Consider the following 20,402-nt stretch of genomic DNA (forward strand, 5'->3'; position numbering starts at 1 on the left):
TATTATTTTACTTGCAAAGGAAGATATATTTCCAGCTCAGTTTCATCTGAAAAAATAGTTTTGTCTCAGCCACTTTTATACTTTTTTACAAGAGAACAGTAATTACGATGCTCTATAACATTACATTCCTCCATTATCTTTATCCTTATCTTGTTTTCACAGTTGTTGGGGTTCTATCTTCTTTACTTCTGTTGTCAAAACATCCTCTCTGGCCATAAAACAGATCTCTTGTCATTTAAAAAAAAACAGCTTCCTCCCATAAAACACACAAACTTGTAAGTTTGCCCATCCAACCTAGAAAAGCACCTTTGGATTTCACATTACACTTTACAGAAGTTGCAAATTCATAAAGACTTTCAGGGTTACAGATACATTTCCACACTTTTATGTAGGGCACATCACTTAAAGTCATTTACTTCTTAGAGTGCAGCTGTCAGGAGCCATGATTCAAATTGTATGAGGCAGATGCTCTCACATTTTTTTCCTCATTTCCTCTTACTATTTTCATATTTCATTGTATTTTGGAGTTTGGGTAAAAATTGGTTAACTGGGCAGAGATGACGAGCAATTCAAAGGCATAACCTCACACTGGATGGGTGTCAATTATAAAATAACTTTTGGCAAATCTTGTGATGTTCTGTGACCATTTGATGCTAAAATGTTACCTCTTTTGAGAGGCATTTTTTCGAAATCTCAGTACTCAGAAAATAATTGAAATGACTTTGGAATAGCTGACATGGCTTGATGGACCAAAAAGAGACTAAATTTCAGCAATTTTATAAAACTGAAGACAATTAGAACAATGGCAATTCAACAGGTTAAATTTCAGTGTCATGATAACCTTTGTCATGATTCCAGATTGTGAATGAAGTGCCAATTACGAAGAATAGAATTAGAAACTGTGATCGAAGATTCTAAACTTCGAATTTTGTGGGAATTTTAATGTAAATTAACTTAAAAAGCTTAGAGGAAGTTGCATTTTTAAAAAGCTTCTACAACAGTTTTTCCCAATATACAGCAAACCGTCAGTTAATCTCACTAGAAAATTACCGTTTCGTGGAAAAAAATTATTCTAAATTGTGATAGGTAATTCTCCGTTGATCAGAGTTGACCAGTGATATTGCATTCTAGCTGTCTAGATACTCAAGCCTGGGCAGTATGATATGGAGAGCAAGCTTTTGCCCATGTAGCAACCTCGCCCTCTCCATGCATCTGATGAACCCATTGGAATGGCATAGACTGATACAGTTTGGTACCAGCAGCATCGCAGGAGATGCCAGTCAGCATTGAACTCAATGTAGGACTGCCTTAGGGGCCCCTGCTCTGGACTTTTCCCCCGGGGTTTACTCCAGAAGCCTTCCCCATGAGTGGGTATAGGCACAATGCAGCGGAGGTTTGAAATTAGAGTTTTTCTTCTCCTAGATGAGCTGCCATCCACAGCTGATGAGTCCCATCTGCCCAAAGCGACTGGTTTTAAGGCACCAGTAACCCGCCTTTTCCCCTTCTCCTGCCACCGGGCTTAATAGCTAATCCACGTGTGAGGGCCAGGAGCTGGACTTGATTGTCAGAGGCTATTTGAGGCGCGCGCCATTGGGAGCATTTAATAGGTAGTGGGAGCTTGTCTCTATTACCACCCCCAGCAATAACAACCTTAAGGAACCAATTGTTCTGAATAGAGATAGTTAAATCAGATAGATCCTGAATCAACTTTCTTTCAATTTCAAACATGCGGTCACATTTTGTAGCTTTAGTTTAAGTATGGATCTATATTCCCTAATTGCATTTTATTTTAACAGCTCACACTTGACACCACACAAATGTTTCATCCTATTTATGCCTTCTTTATTGCAGCATGTGTAATTCCCTGAAGAAAATGTGACCTGCTTGCTTTGCTTGCCAAGTTCTGGTGGGAGAATGCAACTGAAGAGGTTTTACTGTTGTAAGAACCTGATGTGAGAACATAAGTAGTGGGAGTAGGTCACTCTGCCACAAGTCACTGTACTGACATTTAATAAGACGTAGGCCAGTCCTGCAACTCATATTTACTTTGCTGTCCAATGTCAGTTTTTCTTGCTTCTTTTAAAGTGTTCAAAAATCTGCTGATACACTCTTCAGTTCATTAACTTTTGATCATTTGTAGCCCTCTAAATAAAGACTTCTTGTATCATTCTAACCTTAAAAAGGCACCTTGGGATCTATTTGTTTAATCCATCTCTAAATCTTCTGGCTTGATGTGGTGACCGCTCATTTTTCTGAACTTCATTTGGTATTGACAAATCTTAATCTTTCTTCATAAAACAATCCATCATCCTAGTTCCTCTTAAATTAGCTTCAAAAAGGGATGCTAACAAAGACTGCTAAGTGGAAAAGGGCCCATGATGCACAAAATAGTGAGAAGTTTTTGTTTAGAGCAGGTATTCCAAACTTGCAGTCTACAGACTCCTTGCTCAACAGTGTTGGTCCATGTCATAAAAAAGGTTGGGAGCTCAGGGTTCAGAATGGCTTGGGTGTCCTTATATACGTATCATTGCGAAATAACATGCAGATGCAGCAAGCAGTTAGAAAGACCATTGTAGTTTTTGTCTTCATTGCAAGATTAATTAAGGTCATGCATACAAACATCTAATTTTACAAGGTCCTGGTGAGACTTCTTCTAGAATGTTATGTACATACAGTATTTAGTCTTGCTGCCTAAAGATGGGTGTGCTTGCAATACATGGAATGCAGTGAAAGTTGGAATGATTCCTTGCGTCGTGATAGATTAAATCGAGAAAAGAGAGAATCAGCATAGTGGGATTAGATATAAGTCTCTAGTTTTGAGTACCACTTTGTTATCAGATAGGCACCCAGGCTGCAGGTAAAGCAGAATTTGGATGAAAGATCATGTGCTTACACTTAAATAAAGAACAAAGGTCTTCCCCTGCCTTCCTAGTCCTGAAGAAGGGGCTTAGCTCGAAATGTTGAATGTTTATTCATTTCCGTAGATGCTGCCTAACCTGCAAAGTTCCTACAGCATTTGTGGGTGTTGTTTTGGATTCCCAGCATCTACAGACTTTCCTGTGTTCATGATTCGCTGTTCCACTGTGAGGTTTCTTCAAGGGCTGTCTACCCTGAAGAACTTTCTCTTTGATGGGAGCCCTCTCTCGCTGCTCCCCCTCTGTGATCTCTGCTGCCCTCTCACTCTTCATCCAAGTGCTTATCACAGCTACATTTCCTCTTACATCTTCTCACCTGCCTAATACCACCCCTTGGGTTCCCTCTTCCTTCCCCTTCTCCTACGGTCTACTCTCCTCGCTTATCAGATTCCTTCTTGTCTTGTCCATACTGCACCAACCACTGCCTCTGGGCTATAAACGTGCAGGAGCAGTGTGTGGTTAAGTGCCTTGCTCAAGGACACACACACTGCCTTGGCTGAGGCTCAAACTAACGACCTTCAGATCGCTAGCCCAAAGCCTGAACCACTTGGCCACGCACCATCCCTTTACCTTTCCACCCACCTGGCTTCACATGCCATCTTCTAGCTATCCTCCATCCCCTTCCCCCATCTTCTATTCCTTTCCAGTCCTGAAGAAGGATCTCAACCCAAAAATTTTACTGTTTATTCATTTTCATAGATGATGCCTGACCTGCTGAGTTCCTCTAGCATTTTGTGTGTGTTGCTTTGAATTTTCAGCATCTGTGGAATTTCTCATGTTTAAAATATGTTTGGGAGTAATTTTAGCATTAATCAGTGCAGAGACATCCCAATGAATGTATTTGCCTCAATTTGGATAAGCAATCATATTGGATGATTTGCTCATGTACCAAAACAAAGTGTAAAGATTTCTTTATATGAAATAAACTACTGTAATCATGCTTGTAGGTTTATTTTCAATACTTGTATCGCAGTGCATTGAAGCCAAAGTAAGGTCTTTGATATGTGAGGCAGAAACTAACTAATGCAAGCAATACAGAAAATGTTTATTTGGTTAAATTTATTTTCTGCAAATCATAAGAGCATAAGATATAAGCACAGAATTAGGCCACTAGACCCATCAAGTCTGCTCCAAAATTTCATTGTGGCTGATTTATTTTCCTCTCAGTCCCATTCTCCTGCTTCCTCCCTGTAACCTTTCATGTTGTGACTAATCAATAATCTGTCAATCTCTGCCTTAATATACCCACTGACTTGGCCTCCATAGCCACCTGTGGCTACAAATTCCACAGATTCACTACTCTCCGGCTAAAGAAATTCCTCCTTATTTCCATTCTAAAGGGGCACCCCTCTATACTGAGGCTGTGTCCTCTGGTCTTAGACTCCCTTACCATAGGAAACACCCTCTCCACATTCTCTCTATCGAGGCCTTTCAACGTTTGATAGGTTTTAATGAAATCACCCCTCGTTCTTCTGAATCCCAGTGAGTACAGGCCCAGAGCCATGAAACACTCCTCATCCTCAAGCTAAATCTATCTGGAAAGGTAGCAGGCAGCTGTGGCCCTGGTGATTCTCATGATTAACATCTATTCCCTGAGTTAATGACATTTTTGACTCTGAATGAGATTAAATAAGTTAGAGAGGAGAAATGAGGTACAGAAAGATTACATTAAGAGGGGAAAAATAATTTTTTAAAAAGTTGCCACAGTAGCCTCAATGGGAAATCCATCAAGCTTTCAACATAACAATATCATTAAGGTGAGTTCATGTGTGTAGACGTGAATTAACAGAGAGCTCAACTCCCAGCTCTGGATTTTATCTGTTTATGTGGATCAGCTGCAGTTTACCCAGTAACTAGAAGCAGGTTCAGGGTGAGTGGGCATCTGTAGGCCTCAAATGTAATGAACAGCAATGGGCCAAGAATTGTTCAGCAGAATTCAGTCTTGCTTGGATTCACTAGAAATTGCTGTGGGGAACTGGCTCCCAGATCCTGTGCCAAGTTGTGACAAGATTGACTTTAATGGGGGAAGTTGGGTTGCTGAGAGGAAAGCAAAGGGGAAGCAAATAATATTTTCAGTTTAATGCTTTTTAACTACATGTTTTAAGTGCAAAAGCTGATTTTACTATTTTTTTGAAGTGTTTTATTTTGATTTTTTATTTTGTTTGTAACAACTTGATGTTCTTTCTCTATTTTAAAAAACACTAATAAATACAATATATCACAGTTCATTTTTAAAGCACAATAATCGTTGTTGCATGTTAATGACTTCAAAGCAAATAACAATGTTCAAAAGGTGATTAAATGACCACTCACCGCAACATTTAAAGCCTGGAAAATGTTAAGCTTATATTAAGCAGATGTCTTGGGTAGTGTCACATAAGAAGCTGCTATATTGGTAGCAATCTTATTTTGGTTGCAGACAATAATTATCATTGCTCAGTCTTGTAGTCACAATGGAAATTTTTACTTGACAACTATTACACTGGCTCACTTCTTAGTCATCTGCAGTAGAGCTTTTCCTTTACCGGTCATGGTAACTGGAACTGATTATACCTGTTTGAACTTCTGTTAACTGCGGAATAATTTTCTAACTGTGTTATTACCTTAGTCACTCCAGCTGTGGTTAACAAATTCAAATACTTGACTCACTTCTTCAACTGGCATCCTGCTTTATTGCAAACTGTAGCTTGTTTTCTTATAAGCATTTACCGTGCCACTTTGCGGTGTGTCTGCAGACTGTTTGCCAGAGCTGTTAGGCTTTTTCAGTTTTGGGTGACAGAAATCTAAACATTTCAAGAAATGTTGCTTTCTGCATGGGAGATCTCCCATTCATGTGATTAGAGATGAAGAATCCAGAAAAGTAAACCAACAAGATTTCAGGGATATGTGTTCAAGAAGGGATAATGAGAAATTAAGGGCAGAACAACATTATATAGGGTATTTTAAAAAACCATTATGAATAAAGAGTTAATGGGGCATTTGCAATGAAATGTTTATTATATTCACTAACATCCTAAATTAATATTCAAAATCAATGATCAAAACATATTTAGAGGATAACATTGAAATGCCCAGAGGAATTGGGAACAAATTGCTATAAACATTGACATCACGGAATTTAGCCAGCTGTGTAAAATATATTTAATTTAGCAGTGCACAAGCCACCTCTGAAAACTCTCAGTAGCTCCCTTTGAATATCTTTCATTATTTGCTTTGAAAAGCTATTGAAATACCATAATACATAATATTTATTATAAATTACTATAATTGCACATTGCACATTTAGACAGAGACATAATGTAAAGATTTTTACTCCATATATATGAAGGATGTAAGTAATAAAGTCAATTTAATTCAATAAGATAACAAAAATAGCATGTAGTTTCTCTTGAGATTTCAACAGGTCGATCAAACTTGATTTAACCAAAACTTATGTGCATTAAACTCACCATGTGCATGTCAATCCTATGAAATTATGAACTTTTACAACCAATTTCTGATGTTAAATGTTTTTTACTTAATTTCTCAGTTGTATAATTACCGGTAGTCCTTTGACCTCTTTTACTGCAGGATCTGTCTCTTCTGCTCCAGTTTTCTATTTTGTCAAGTTTGTGGTTTGTTTCGCTATCCAAGTCATCCATGTAAGTTAGAAAAAATGGAGATTTGCAGCTCCTCTTTCAACACCTCCCGCAGTGTTCTCATTATTTATTCCAATTGTTGTTTCCATTGTCTTAACCAATGTGAATGATTCCCCTGATTCATATAGATTTTATTTTAATGAAAAATCTTTTAAGTGGAGTTTCAGCAGCTGCTTTCTAAGAGCCTAAAATGACTTTTACCACAGAGATTTCTATGATCTACTTAATCTGTAATTTTATTGAAAATGAATTATTAATTTTAATGAGTGAAGAAACATTAGGAGCAAAACTCCCAAACACTCATGTTTTCATTGCACAAAGTTCTTTACCAGTTGATTGTTTTAACATGAATTAACATGAAGATATTTACGGCATGCATATTTTGGATTGTAAATAAGGTCATGCACGCAGCCTGGAATTTGGTGCAAGACCAATCCTCCGCTGGTATTTTTGGATTTATAAATAGGGCATATCTCTTGGCAGAAACTGACCGCATTTTTATTGTTAGTACTTTGAAATTAGAATATTGGTACAGTCTGCCAGTGGTGTAATGGCATCTGCACTGGTCCCAGGTTCGAATCCAGCTGGCTCCTTGCACGCTTCCCACCCGTGCTGGGCGGAGGGTCAAGCTAGCAACTCGGCCTAATAAAAAAAAGTCAAAATATTAAAGAAATTTAATATTTCAAGGTTGCTGCCTGATGCGCCACAAAGTGCGGAGATGAATAACTATAACATTGGTAGTGGATGCCAATTGTGTACAGCTCACAAGTGGAGTTGAGGATACTGGAAGTCTTTGAGACTTCAGCAATGTAAGGATACTTATTTGAAATAGATAAATGTATCATGATCATCTGCAGATTTCATTACTCTACTGGAATATTATAATAGTCTGTGCATTGATTGATTTTACTGCAAAATTAGATAATTTAGTACATCAGGACCTCTCAACTGCAGCATGCTCTTTCAGAATGATGTAACGTACATAAAAACAGCATTGGCCAGGGGATCACAGGAAAGGGATGTGGCTTCATACCAGAATTGCATCAGGATTGTTAGGATGACTTAGCATGAATTGAATTTCCTGCTCGTCATGATATGATTGGAGATAAGTTCCACATTTACTTCAAACTGATTTTCAACTGGATAACATGGAGAAGAAGAGTAGTCTATGATCCAGCTTCTAAACACATTTGTCATTGACACAATAATAGGAAACATTATGTCGACTTGGAAGTTTTTCATTTCTGCTGTGTGGGTTATTCATTACTGATAGAATACAGTATTGTAAAATCTTTTCATGCCCCTCAGATATGCTACATGTATTTATAATAACTTATCATTCCCAAAGTAAGCTAGAGCCTTTAAAGGTGATTATATTACATGCTACATATGATACCAGTATCACTCCACAAACAATTAAGCAGCCGGTGTAATGATTTCATTTTAATATCGTATATAGAATAGATTAAATATTGAAAATTCAGTTCCTTTTTGATGGTGTTGCCCAAGGCCTCCACTGGGAAGTATGAGAGCTTTTTTTAAATAAATATTAGAATTGTAAATATCTTTACATATTCTGTTGGAATAGCATGAAATCTTAAATTTCTTGCTGAGCAATGCCTTTGAATAATTATGTGTAGCTTTAAAAGAAGATGCTAAGGTGATGTGGCTTTGTGTCCTAACTTTCTGAAAACAAATACTATCATCCTTGTCTGAAATAATCTTGTTTGGCTTTTCATCAAATGTGCATTGCTTCATGTGTCATGTACCATTGAACTGTGAAATTAAACCTTTTCACAAGATCAGCAGCGTCTGCCAATTGGATACCCGTTATTGGGATTAAAGAGATTTTACTGAGGCAATTTGCATTGATGAATATCACAAAGATTTAAAATAATCAGAAATTCAGCATAAAATGTTCAAATCCACAATCATAGAGATCAGTAATTCAACATATAAAGTTATTTCCTTTTGCACATTTTGTACAGGGCAGAAAGTAGTGATGATATTATTTGTACATTTTTAATGACGATAACATTAAATTGAAAGATCTCTCACCAAGTCTAGCCTACATTCCAGGAGTATTTTTAGAATGTGGGTGGATAACACCAATAGTTAAATTGAAATAGAATTGTCTATTCCAGCAGTTCAGAGCTAGAGCAGAGCCCTAATGGGGTCAATTTTCTCTTACTTAGAGAGTGAAGGAAGAGTGAAGTGTTAACAACCTCCGATTCTTGAGTGTGTGCTGACTTGCACCACAATTTACAACAACGTGGCAGACTCGGTGTGGATCCAAGTAATAGGAGAGGAAAGTGTTCTAAAAATTCAATCTAAATGTATGAGACAATTAAAGGAAGATTTTACAGTAAGAGGAGGAAAAATCAGAAAGCCTGTGGAACCGGGGAAAACATTCTCAATGTTTGCCATGGGTGAAAGTTAACAATTAGGGAATGGCAGGCTTTTATTCCACAGGAATCAGAGAGCTCAGTGTATACACTGAGATGAATCCAAAGCGTTAGTTCAGTAGTTCCCACTCTGACATATCTGTCCATGGCCTCCTACTGTGTGAAGATGCAGCTACCTTCAAGATGGAGGAGCAATACTTTAAATTCCCTCTGGGTAGCCTCCAACCTGATAGCATGAATATTGGCTTCTCCTTCCGGTAAAGAAATTCCACCCCTAATCCACCCTGCCTCCATTTCGCACTCTGACCTTTTACCTCTTCTCACCTGCCTATTACTTTCCCCTGGGTCTCCTCCTCCTTCCCTTTCTCCTATGGTCAACTCTCCTCTCCTATTAGATTCTTCCTTTCTCTAGCCCTCGTCCTTTCCATCCATCTGGCTTCATGTATCACATTCACATGGCGGTGCTGGCTAGAAGGGCCAAATGGCCTATTCCTGCACCTACTGTCTATTGTCTATTCTAGCTATCCTTTCTCCCCTCCCACAACTTTTTTATTCTGGCATCTTTCCCTGCCTCCCCACCCCCCCCCCCCCACCCCAGTCCTGAAGAAGGGTCTCAGCCCAAAACATCGACTATCTATTCATTTCCATAGATGCTACTTGTCCTGCTGAGTTCCTCCAGCATTTTGTGTGTGTTACTTTGTAGGGAGTTCTCAGTTATATATTTTTTGAAGCTTAAGTGTTCTTACATTTTAGGTGATAAGAACAAGGCAAAGCAAGAAGCTGTACCCGATAACAGATTAGTTTGGACGCATTCAACAGTGTGTCAAATTCAATCAAATTGTTTTAAATAGAGGGTGAAAATGGGGATTTGTTAAGTGGATAAAAATATGTTGAGAATATTTTTACTTAAGTACATCTAGTTTTAGAAAATGCACATGGGAAGTATTTTGGGAACCTGATTGTCGTAACATGGAATCAATTCAGACATCCAATGTTTCTGAGATCGGAAGATAAATTAAATTAGAATTTAGACGTTGAATTGACTTTTCACCAAATTAAGGCTAAAAAAACAAGGGCATTTTCAGCACCTATCAATCATTATTTTCCTTCTAAGTGTCGTCAAATAGCTTCTGTCTGATTACTGTGGATCGTCCACCCACCACACCACTCTCAGAAGTGTAGCAGAATCAAAAATTGACAAATTTATTATAAACCTCTTTATAGCTATTGCATACACCAGGATATGATATAAACAACATAAAATATTGCTTAAGGTCGTTATGATTGATAAATCAAGCAGACTAGAGGAATCAGGACAGATCGAATTAGACTTACTATTTAATGCAAGTTCATCCATTTTGAAGGCAATATTGATTTGTTACGTGAAGGTGATCATTTGGTTTGATCAAATCAATCCACGCAACTGATAGAGTCAATTTTGTTTTGAAATGCAGGTCTCAAAAATCAGCATATTAATTACGAGACCACGAAGAATGGTAGCTGATGGGACATTTGAATGCTAGACTCCTGTGCTAGGTAAGTAATACGAAAGGATTCAGGTTTTGAATATTATTTAAACTTGTATTACTGTTTGTTGGTGTTGAATAATAGCTAAATAGTCTGTGAGTGAACAGAGTGTTGCTCAATAACTTCTCTAATGAACATGTGATAATGATTATCGAGAAAGAAGTTAGATTAATGTTGTTTAGAATTGGCAGTACTGAAAATATAGATTGAGACATGCCTGATTCACAGATTACCTTATAGTTGAGAAAACATCTAAAAAAGAATATATATTCGTTTAAAGAGGATTTTATTGTCTATGTCTACTAAGAATAGGTTGGTAACAGTTAAAGTGCAGGGGGCAATTATTGCCCCCATCTTTGGTCATTTTAGATGGCAATTTTAGATGCTCATTGTAGAAGGCCAGATGTCCTACGAATACGTGCAGATCAGAGTGCATTTAAGTAATTGAGAGAATCCAATGAGTTTTTTGTCTAAATAGTGATCAGCACGGAAAGATCAGAAAGAATGCTAGCAAGGCTACTTGCTCAGGGTCATTAAGATTAATAAAGGTACACATTAACTACAAGCACGTAGGTTGTATAAACGTTTACTGCTTCACGTTTTTGCAATTTTCTGTAATGGTTCGACTTGCATACGAGTATGCACAACAATGCACTCAAGTTTACACTGAGTACCCTTCAGGTCACTTATGCTTATATGAGAGGAAGTATAGGCCAGCTGCTACTACTTTTTTTTAGAGATATAGCACAGTAGCAGGCCATTCTGGCCCACGAGCCTGTGCTTCCCAATTATACTCATGTGGCCAATTAACCTACTAACTGTATGTCTTTCGAGTGTGGAAGGAACCCCAGGCAGTCACGGGTCAAGGTACTAACTCCTCACTGAGAGCAGCAGGAATTGAATTCAGGTCACTGGTGCTATCATAACATTATGCTTACTGCTACGCTCCCATGCTGCCCCAAGTGTCTTAAGAATAATAATGAGATGGTTTGTGAGTGAGCTTACGCAATGTTGTTCAATAACTTGTTTAATCAATATGTCATAATGACTGTCTAATTACTCTCTGAAGAAACAGAATGATTCCCCTAGAACTGTTTGAGTATCAGTCTGTAAGAAAACTTTGTGTTACAAACCCAAGCCATTCTGGGCCGGTGCACCCTCTCCAATAGGATTTATGGCACAAAATTAGCCGCAGCCTTTTGCATCTGTGATTTAGTTTCTTTCTGAGAGGCCACAAGGGACACTCTCTCCATCTGTCAGTTTTCTATCTGTAAGTGTGTCAGTTCTTCAAAATTCATTCATTCCTGGTTTGCAGGCGCTGTTGACATTATACACTTTGAAATGGAAAAGGGTTCCAGGATGAAAGAGATGTGATTTGCATTCCCTCTTTTCCCATGTGATTTGGGTGCTCTTGGCAAAGCCTGTATTGAAAACCCATCTCCAGATGATGGGGAATTCTGCCTTCTTTAGCTGCTTCCATTGTTATAGCAGGATTTGTGTGCCAAGGACACAACCTGAGGAACTCCTGCAGTGACATCATATCCTGGTGCCTTTACCTGCTTCAGTCATTGATTTTCCCTCTGTTATAGGTGGGAATATTCATAGAAGGTTGGACAGTAATTGGGCATATGCACACTTTATGTATGGAAGCATTTTTTTGTTACGTCCATGTCCATCTTAAGCTGGACCACATTCAAATTCTACTTGATTGTTGAGTCAGCTGCAGACTGCACTCAGGAAGCCAACAAGGCACTAGAAATCCTGCCAGCAGCACTTGTTAACAAAGACGTTAGCTCTCAAATGTGCACCTCTCAGAGATGGAAGAATATGTGGACATTTCTAGACAGATGCTTGGATCCAGTGCCAATCATCCATTTCTTCTGTATGTCACAGAATGATGACGCCATGACAATGGATGTTCTCTCTATATGTGGACGGTAGCGTCTTTCATAAATCCAACTTTCTGATACAGAAAGCTGCAGACAAAGTTACACCAATTAAACTTAAAGGATGGTCAAACACAACCTGAAGCTGATTTAATTATCAACCATAGAATTCTGCTTCATGTTACATAAAGCCTATCACACAGAGAGGCTCATATATGGTGCTGGAGCAGAAGAAAGAGTTCCAATCACTGGCAAGTTAAGGATAGGGTGAAAATGAGGAAAGACCAGAAAAGGGAATTTGGTCTAAACAAGTTTGTAATTTCAAGTCCACCGGGGGTTTGGATTGCTTGTTTTCAGTTTACTCTAAATGAGGCTCATATTGTTGATAATCTCAGATAGTCTTGCCGCTTTCTCCTTTAAACACAGCCCACCTCCAACTCTACCAGTGCCCATCCAAACCCTATAGCTGGCTAACGATCCCCATTTGATGTCAATTTCAACTACTTGTGTTATACATAAATGGCCTGGATGAAAATGTGGATGGGTGAGTAAATTCACAGAAGATACAAAGATGGGTGGTGGTGTGGGTAGGGTATAATCTTGTCAAATGATGCAGTGGGCTATGGATCAGTTGCAGATATGGGTAGGGAAATGGAAGATGGAGTTTAAACCCGTCAAATGTGGAGTGTTGCACTTTAGCTTATCAAATGTAAAGATATAGTACTCTGTTAATAACAAGACCCTTAATAGCAAAGTTTAATGTTCATTTAGACAGACAAATGAACAGGCAAAGAATACAGGGATATATGCACAGACACAAGAGGTACTGCAGATACTGGAAATCTAGAACAATACATGCAGTGTGCTGGAGGAGCACAGCTGGTTAGGCAGCATCTATGGATGGGAATAAACAGTTGAGCTTTCGGGCCAAGACCCTTCATCTGGACTGATGAAGGACTCATTATGGCCCACGTTCAGATGGATGAGGTTACCTTAAATTGGCATAATGATTGATGTAAATGTGAAGGGCCGAAGGGCTTTTTCTAGAGCTGTAGTTCTGTGTTTGATTTATGATGTAGAGTCTACTGTTCTTAAATAGGAATCAATGAGAGATGCATGTTTCTCTGATGTCCTTTCCTGCTGATTCAATATGGTAAAGGTTGGTTACAAAACTAATGTTAGTATTATATATGTCAGTACTAAAACACTTTTCATGAGCAATGAAGATTATCTCAGTATTCTTCAGTCCTTATGCTTTGGACGGCTATTCATGACGGTTATCCTTTGATACTGAGAAGTAAAAAGAAATTTGGGTCCCCTATTGCAGGTCTATTTCATTCAAGCAAGAAGGAGGTTTCTGTCTGCCTTGCCCAAACCATGGGTGCAACTCAGTCCATGATGCAAGCCACACAAACATTTGCTAGTCCACGCACGTCCAAAGTGGTCTGCTACGTTCCCATATACCCCAGCTGCAGAATCATGGTCACTTTTTTCTAATATGACCTTGAGCACGTGTGTAAATATAAGTCTTATTAAAAGCATAAAGTCTTTTGGCTTTCTAGTGTACTTCTGCCTAACTCCAGGAGATAAACCTGGAAACCTGCCAAGGACAGACACTGGCAGTTTATATCCAGCTTGTACAAGGCCATTGAATGGACCACTTGTACAATAAGGATGGTGTCTCGACCTTACAACCCATTTCATCATAGCCCTTACTACCTGTTCTGCACTCTCTCTGTAGCTGGAACTGTGACACCATATTCTGCAAGTTAATATTGTTTATCTCCTTGACACACTTGTGTTTTGAAATGATCTGTATGGATTCTTTTTCCACTGTATCTCAGTGCATGTGGCAATAACAAACCAATTACATGATTTTTGCCTTGATCTATCAGTCCCTTACAAAATCCAATGTAGAATGGAGGGCAGGGCCATATAGGACAGCCACATTCTGTCCTCGCAGCTGTTGATTAGATCATTGGACTGGATGAAATTAGCAAGTTTGTTTTGGTTTTATTTAGGAGCTGGTTTTCAGTGGGGACTCTGGGCCTAGGCTGTGGCCTGGACTCCAGAAGTAAAACACTAATTTTCTTGAAATGAAAAAGGATCGCCTCACAAAATATTTGTAGCCTGCATAGTTGCTGGATTTAAATTCCTTTGACATTTTGAAATGTCACATGAATACTGTTCAGTTTTAATTGGATTCATATTATCACTGGAAACTGAGCATCTTTAATGATGCCTTCTCCACCTCCCTTTTTACACTTGGAACAATTACTGGTTCTGCAGTGTGCTCTGCCTGCCTTGCAGTTTAGAATTCTTGCACTGTTGTTTCCATTCGTTGAACCGCAGAACATATAAAAACGTGAGGCATGTTGACTGATGTGTCCAGAAAGCCTTGCCTCCGAGTGTTATAATTGCTCTTCTAAGTCCCAGTGGTACGTCAAGATATATGTTGCTAACAAAGGATGTTTAAGTATCAAGATAATTAAGTATTATGGATTTTAGGAGATGCAACATCACAAAATATCAGATTGCTTTTATTGCAGGTCATGATCATTATTGTCAGCCTTTACGATGTGCATTAGCATTTGCGTTAAGATTCATTGCATACTTAACACAGATGGAAGATGTGCATTATATGCCATCATCATAATTGCTTTATGAAATGAATTTTTAAAGTCCTTAAATGAGAAAAATTATTAACCACATGTTCTGATTTTACTTTTTACAGAAAAACAAGAACATTCTTTAGAAGCTTTTTTTCTTTACGTCTATTAACCTGAGGCTACACAGTTATTAACTAAGTCCTTCACGATGATGGATGGCAGAATGTACATTCCCCACAGATATGCTGAGATTTCTCTGTGGATAGTGATAAATGTATTTGTTTCGAGGTCTAGCATGTGGTGATTTCAAATAAGCAATTTAAAAATATACATTAACAAGAGATTCTGCGGATGCTGGAAACCTTTGAGCAGCACACACAAAATGTTGCAGGAACTCAGGAAGTCAGGCAGCATCTTTTGAGGGGTATCTATGAAGAAGTTTTGGGCCAATACCCTTCATCAGGACAGATCTTGGTTGGCTTTCTGAAGTCAATGACTGAGCTGTTTTGTTTTGAGTCCAATCTAAATTCCAGGATTTCAGGATTGAATTGCTTGTTGTATGAAGAGCATTTGATGGCTCAGGGCCTGTATTCACCAGAATTCAGAAGAATGAGGGGTGATCTCATTGAAACTGATCGAATGGTGAGAAGCTTTGATAGAGTGGATTCAGAGAGGGTATTTCCTATGGTAGGAGAGTCTAGGACCAGAGGACACAGCCTTAGAATAGAGGGATATCCTTTTAGAATGGAGATAAGGAGGAATTTCTTTAGCCAGAGAGTGGTGAATCTGTGGAATTTGTTGCCACAGGCAGCTGTGGAGGCCAAGTCTTTATGCAAATTTAAGGCAGAGGTTGACAGATTCATGATTGGTCAGGGCATGAAGGGATATAGGGAAAAGGCAGGAGATTGGGGCTGAAAGGGAAATGAATCAGACATGATTAAATGATGCAGCAGACTCGAGGGGCCAAATGGTCTAATTCTGCTGCTGTATCTTATGGTAAATTAATCTCATCTGCCTGCACAATGTCTATGTCCCTCTATTCCCTGCCTGTTCATACATCTGTGGAATTACTTCATAAATATTGCTATCATATCTACTTCTGCCATTTCATCTCAGAGCGCATTCCAGTCGACTACCAGCTGTGTTTTTTTTAAATCTTGCCTTTAATTCTCAAAAATCTCCTTTAAACTTTCTCCTTCTAATCTTAAATCTATGTTTTTCAATGTTTGACTACCAATGAAAGTTTATAGATCATAGTCACACAGAATAAAAACAGGCCCTTCAGCCTAAATCATGCATGCTGACTGTGTTGTCTTTGTTGACTCATTGCACCTGCCCTCATTTAGTCCATGTCATTCTAAACTTTTCCTATCCATGTACTTGTCTAGATAGCTTCTAGATATTGCTAGTTTGGCTGCTTCAACCACTTTTCAGGACTTACTCTAAGTCTGTCATGCTCCAAGTTATCCTCACCAGCACCTTATATAACTGTACAGTAACTTCTCAACTCCTATACTCAGTGCAACAAATATAACACCCTGATTAATGAAGTCCAGCATGCAAAGGACCCTCTTCACCACCTTATTTACCAGTGACATTGTTTACAGCGAGCTATGCACTTTTGTTCCTAGGGGCATGCATGAAGATTATGTCTCAAGGAGTTTTTAAAGAAGATCAATCAGAGCAGGGCAGTAGACAGTGTATATGTATTTCAGTATTGACTCTGATACGGTTCTGCATTGGGAAAGTTAGATCACACGGGATCCAGAGAGAACCAGCTGATTGAATGCACAATGACTAGATGGTAGGATGCAGAGGGTGATGGTGGAAAGTTAATCAGACTGGACAGCTGTGACTAATGGTGTTCCCAAGGGGCTGATGCTGGTCCTATTGCTGTTTATCATCAATATTAAAGATTTGGGTGAGAATGTGAAAGCATGGTTATTAAGTTTGCAGTTTACACTACAACATGAGGTGCAGTTAACAGTGAAGATGGTAACCAGGATTTACAGAGGGATGTTGACCAGCTTGGTGAGTGGGACAAGGAATGGCATATGGGGTTTAATTCAGATAACCGTGAGGTGTTAATTTTTGGAAACAATGAAGGCTTTTGCAGTGGATGGTTGAGCATGGGGGAGGATTGTAGAACAGAGAAACCCAAGTGTACATTTCCACTAAAGCAGCTTTGCATGTAAAGATGATGGTGAAGAACACTTAATGGCACAGCATTTAGACTAGAAGTAGCAATGCCATGATTGTACATGCCTTGCTGAGGCCACATTTGCTATAGTGGGCTCAAGTTTTCATCAGAATACAATAGGAAAGAGGTAAGATGCTATTAAGCTCAAAATCAACAATCAGCAGTGCATAGGGTGTCTTCGTGCAGGATTCACTGAAGGTTAACATGCAGGTTGAGTTGGTGGTAAGGAAGGCAAATGAAATGTTAGCATTCAGTTTAAGAGGACTAGAGTATAAAAGCAAGGATGTACTGCTAAGGCTTTATAAGGCATGGGTCAGGCAGCATTTAGAATATTGTGAGAAGTTTTAGACCCCTTACCCTAAAAGATGTGCTGGCATTGGAGAACCTCCAGGGAAATTTCACAAGAATGATTGCAGTAATTACAAAGTTGACATATGCGGACCATTTGATGGTTCTGGGCCTGTAATCGCTGTAGTTTAGAAGAATAAAGGGGGATCTCATTGAAACCTATTGAATAGTGAAAGGCCTAGATAGAGTGGATGTGGAGAGGATGTTTTCTATAGTGGTTGAGTTTAGGTCCAGAGGGCACAGTCTCAGAATAGAGGGACGGCTATTTAGAACAGAGATGAGGAGGAATTTCTTTAGCCAGAGGGTGGCGAATCTATGGAAATGATGGCCACAGACTGAAGTGGAGTCCAAATCATTGAGTACATTTAAAGCAATGGTTGATAGTTTCTTGATTAGTCTGGGTGATGAAAGGTTACAGGAAGAAGGAAGGTGAATGGGTTTTGATGGATTATAAATCAGCCATGATTGAATGGTGGAGCATACTTGATGAGCCAAATGGCCTAATTCTACTCTTGTGTTTTATAGTCTTTGTCTTCCAGAACACTTCCCAGGACCCTACCATACATTGTGTAAGTCCTATCCTCGTTTGATCTCCTGAAATGCAATACTCCCATTTATCTGGATTGAAAGCCGTGTGCCAATCCTCAGCCCCAGCCCCTGTGGCTGTAAATGCTCATAACTTTCTATACTATCCATAGCACCAGCAATTTTAGTATCACCTGGAAGCGTATCAACTATACCTTGCACATTCACATTTAAATCATTCATGCAAATATCAAACAACAAAGGGGTCACCATTGCCCCCTATGGTCACCACTAGACACAGGCCTCCTGTCTGAGAAGCAACCATCAACCAACATCCTTTGCTTCCTACTATTGAAACAATTATGAATCCAATTCTGATCTCTTGGATCCCATGCAATCTAACCTTCCAGACTAGACTGCCTTGAGGGACATTGACAAAAGCCTTGCTACAGTCCATATATATAATATCTACTATCTTACCCTCATCTAGCCTTTTGATTACATTCTCAAAGGACTCAAAGACATATGTCAAACACGACATCCCATTGACTTGAATCAGATCCTACCTCTCCAACTGTTGGTAGATCTAGTCCCTCCGAGTCCTGCACAGCAATCCTATCCAGGTGTACAATCTGATTTAAATTATTGATGTATTTTACAACGTTTCAAAAAGTTAATTTTTCCATTTCTCTCTTTTACATTTGTATTCCATCTATATTAGTATCACATCTTACTCTTTCATTTTGCTTTCCACATAGAATGTTTAATTTATCGTAAAAATACATTTCAAATCCCCTGGTTTGTGTTCTGCTGAATAGAAACTTACAGATTGTGCAAAACAATACAAATAGAAAAATAAAAGAAATAAGTACAAGAGTTCCTTGGACACCCTTTCTTGCAGATTATGCAAATTATTCCATTCATTTTGAAGCATTTTTCAAGATAACAATAAAATGTTTTGTGGTGTTCATTAATAACTGGATACGGTATATTACGAACAAGAGAAAATTTGCAGCTGCTCAAAATCTAAGCAAAATGCTGGAGGAACTCCAGCAAGCCAGGCAGCATCTATGGAAAAAAGTACAGTCGCCGGTTTGGGCCAAAACCCTTTGGCAGGACTGGAGAAAAAAGGCTGAGGAGTAGATTTTAAAATGGGGGGAGGGGAGAGAGACCCACCAGCGATAGGTGTAACCTGGAGGGGGAATGATGAAGTAAAGAGCTTGGGAAGTTGGGAATTAAAATATATATATATATGTGTGTGTGTGTGTGCAAGCGTGCGTGCGTGCGTGCGTGTGTGTGTGTGTGTGTGTGTGTGTATAAAACAGTATATATTCCTTTGGCTTAATTATGGTAATATTACGGTGAACATTTGAAGAAATTAATTTACAACAAGTGTATATAGAGTGATCTGATATAGGTTACTATAGAAAATAGACATTTCTGCCTTATGGAAGATGTCTTACAGATACTTCTCATAAACTGCCCCTTGCATAAGCCAGGGAGTGCTAATATAAGTAACGAAGTAATATTAATTAAGTTAATGTAGCCAGAGAATTTATAAATCCTAAGAACCTGATTATCTGCAACAGAGAATTTTGAAAAAAGTGCTTAAAAAGTTAGTTGATGCTCTAGTTAAAATCATCCATAACCCTGTAGACTTTTGAATGGTTACTGCAGGTTGGAGGGTAACAAATGTTATAGCAAAGGAGGGATAGAAAATAACAGGGACACTTTAGTCTGGTGACAGTGTTAGGAAAAATGCTGGAATTCAGAACAAGGTATGTGATTTCCAGTCATGTAGAAAATGACTTGATTGAACAAGATCAACATGGATTTATCAGAATCGGGTTACTTATCACTGACATATGTCATGAAATTTGTTGCTTTGCAGCAGTAGTACAGTGCAATACATTAAAAATTACTTTAAGTTATAATAAAAATATGAAACTAATAAGTAATGCAATAAGTAGAAATATAATTATGTTTGCTGATGCATTGGAGTTCTTTAAGAGTGCATCTTGTAAACTAGATGACAAGAGCTAAAGATGTATTTGAATTCTTCTGTGTAGTTAGCAGAAAGACCATATGATATTAAAGGTAATATGTCCAAAAGATACAGCAGCAAAGGCTAGCTTGATTTGAGTTAGTTAATGGTTAGAAAGTAAGGTGTTAGAATAAAAGAATCCATCTCAAGCCATTAAGTTGTGACGAATGGACTACTATTACAATCAGTGCTTGGGCCACAGCCATTCCCAATCTACATTACCAATTTGGTAGAGATGGCCAAATGTACTATTTCTGATTTTGCTGAAGGCACAAAATTATGTAAAGAATGTGTAAAGCAAAGGG

At 38.6% G+C, this 20,402-nt stretch overlaps 1 protein-coding gene across 6 annotated transcripts in view; it reads left to right on the forward strand.

Annotated features, from left to right (window-relative positions):
• LOC140736115 (disks large-associated protein 4-like) overlaps positions 1-20,402 on the forward strand; it is an 835,615-nt gene that overhangs the window by 264,356 nt on the left and 550,857 nt on the right. For 4 of the 6 annotated variants that reach the window (XM_073061900.1, XM_073061899.1, XM_073061904.1 and 1 more), the window contains exon 3: positions 10,413-10,494. The exons of the other annotated variants lie outside the window; for them this stretch is intronic. The gene's annotated coding sequence lies outside the window, so the exon portion shown is untranslated. The remainder of the gene's footprint in view (positions 1-10,412; positions 10,495-20,402) is intronic. 6 annotated transcript variants of the gene reach the window in all.

The sequence above is a fragment of the Hemitrygon akajei genome, chromosome 11, assembly GCF_048418815.1.
Source record: "Hemitrygon akajei chromosome 11, sHemAka1.3, whole genome shotgun sequence".
Classification (NCBI taxonomy): Eukaryota; Metazoa; Chordata; class Chondrichthyes; order Myliobatiformes; family Dasyatidae; genus Hemitrygon; species Hemitrygon akajei.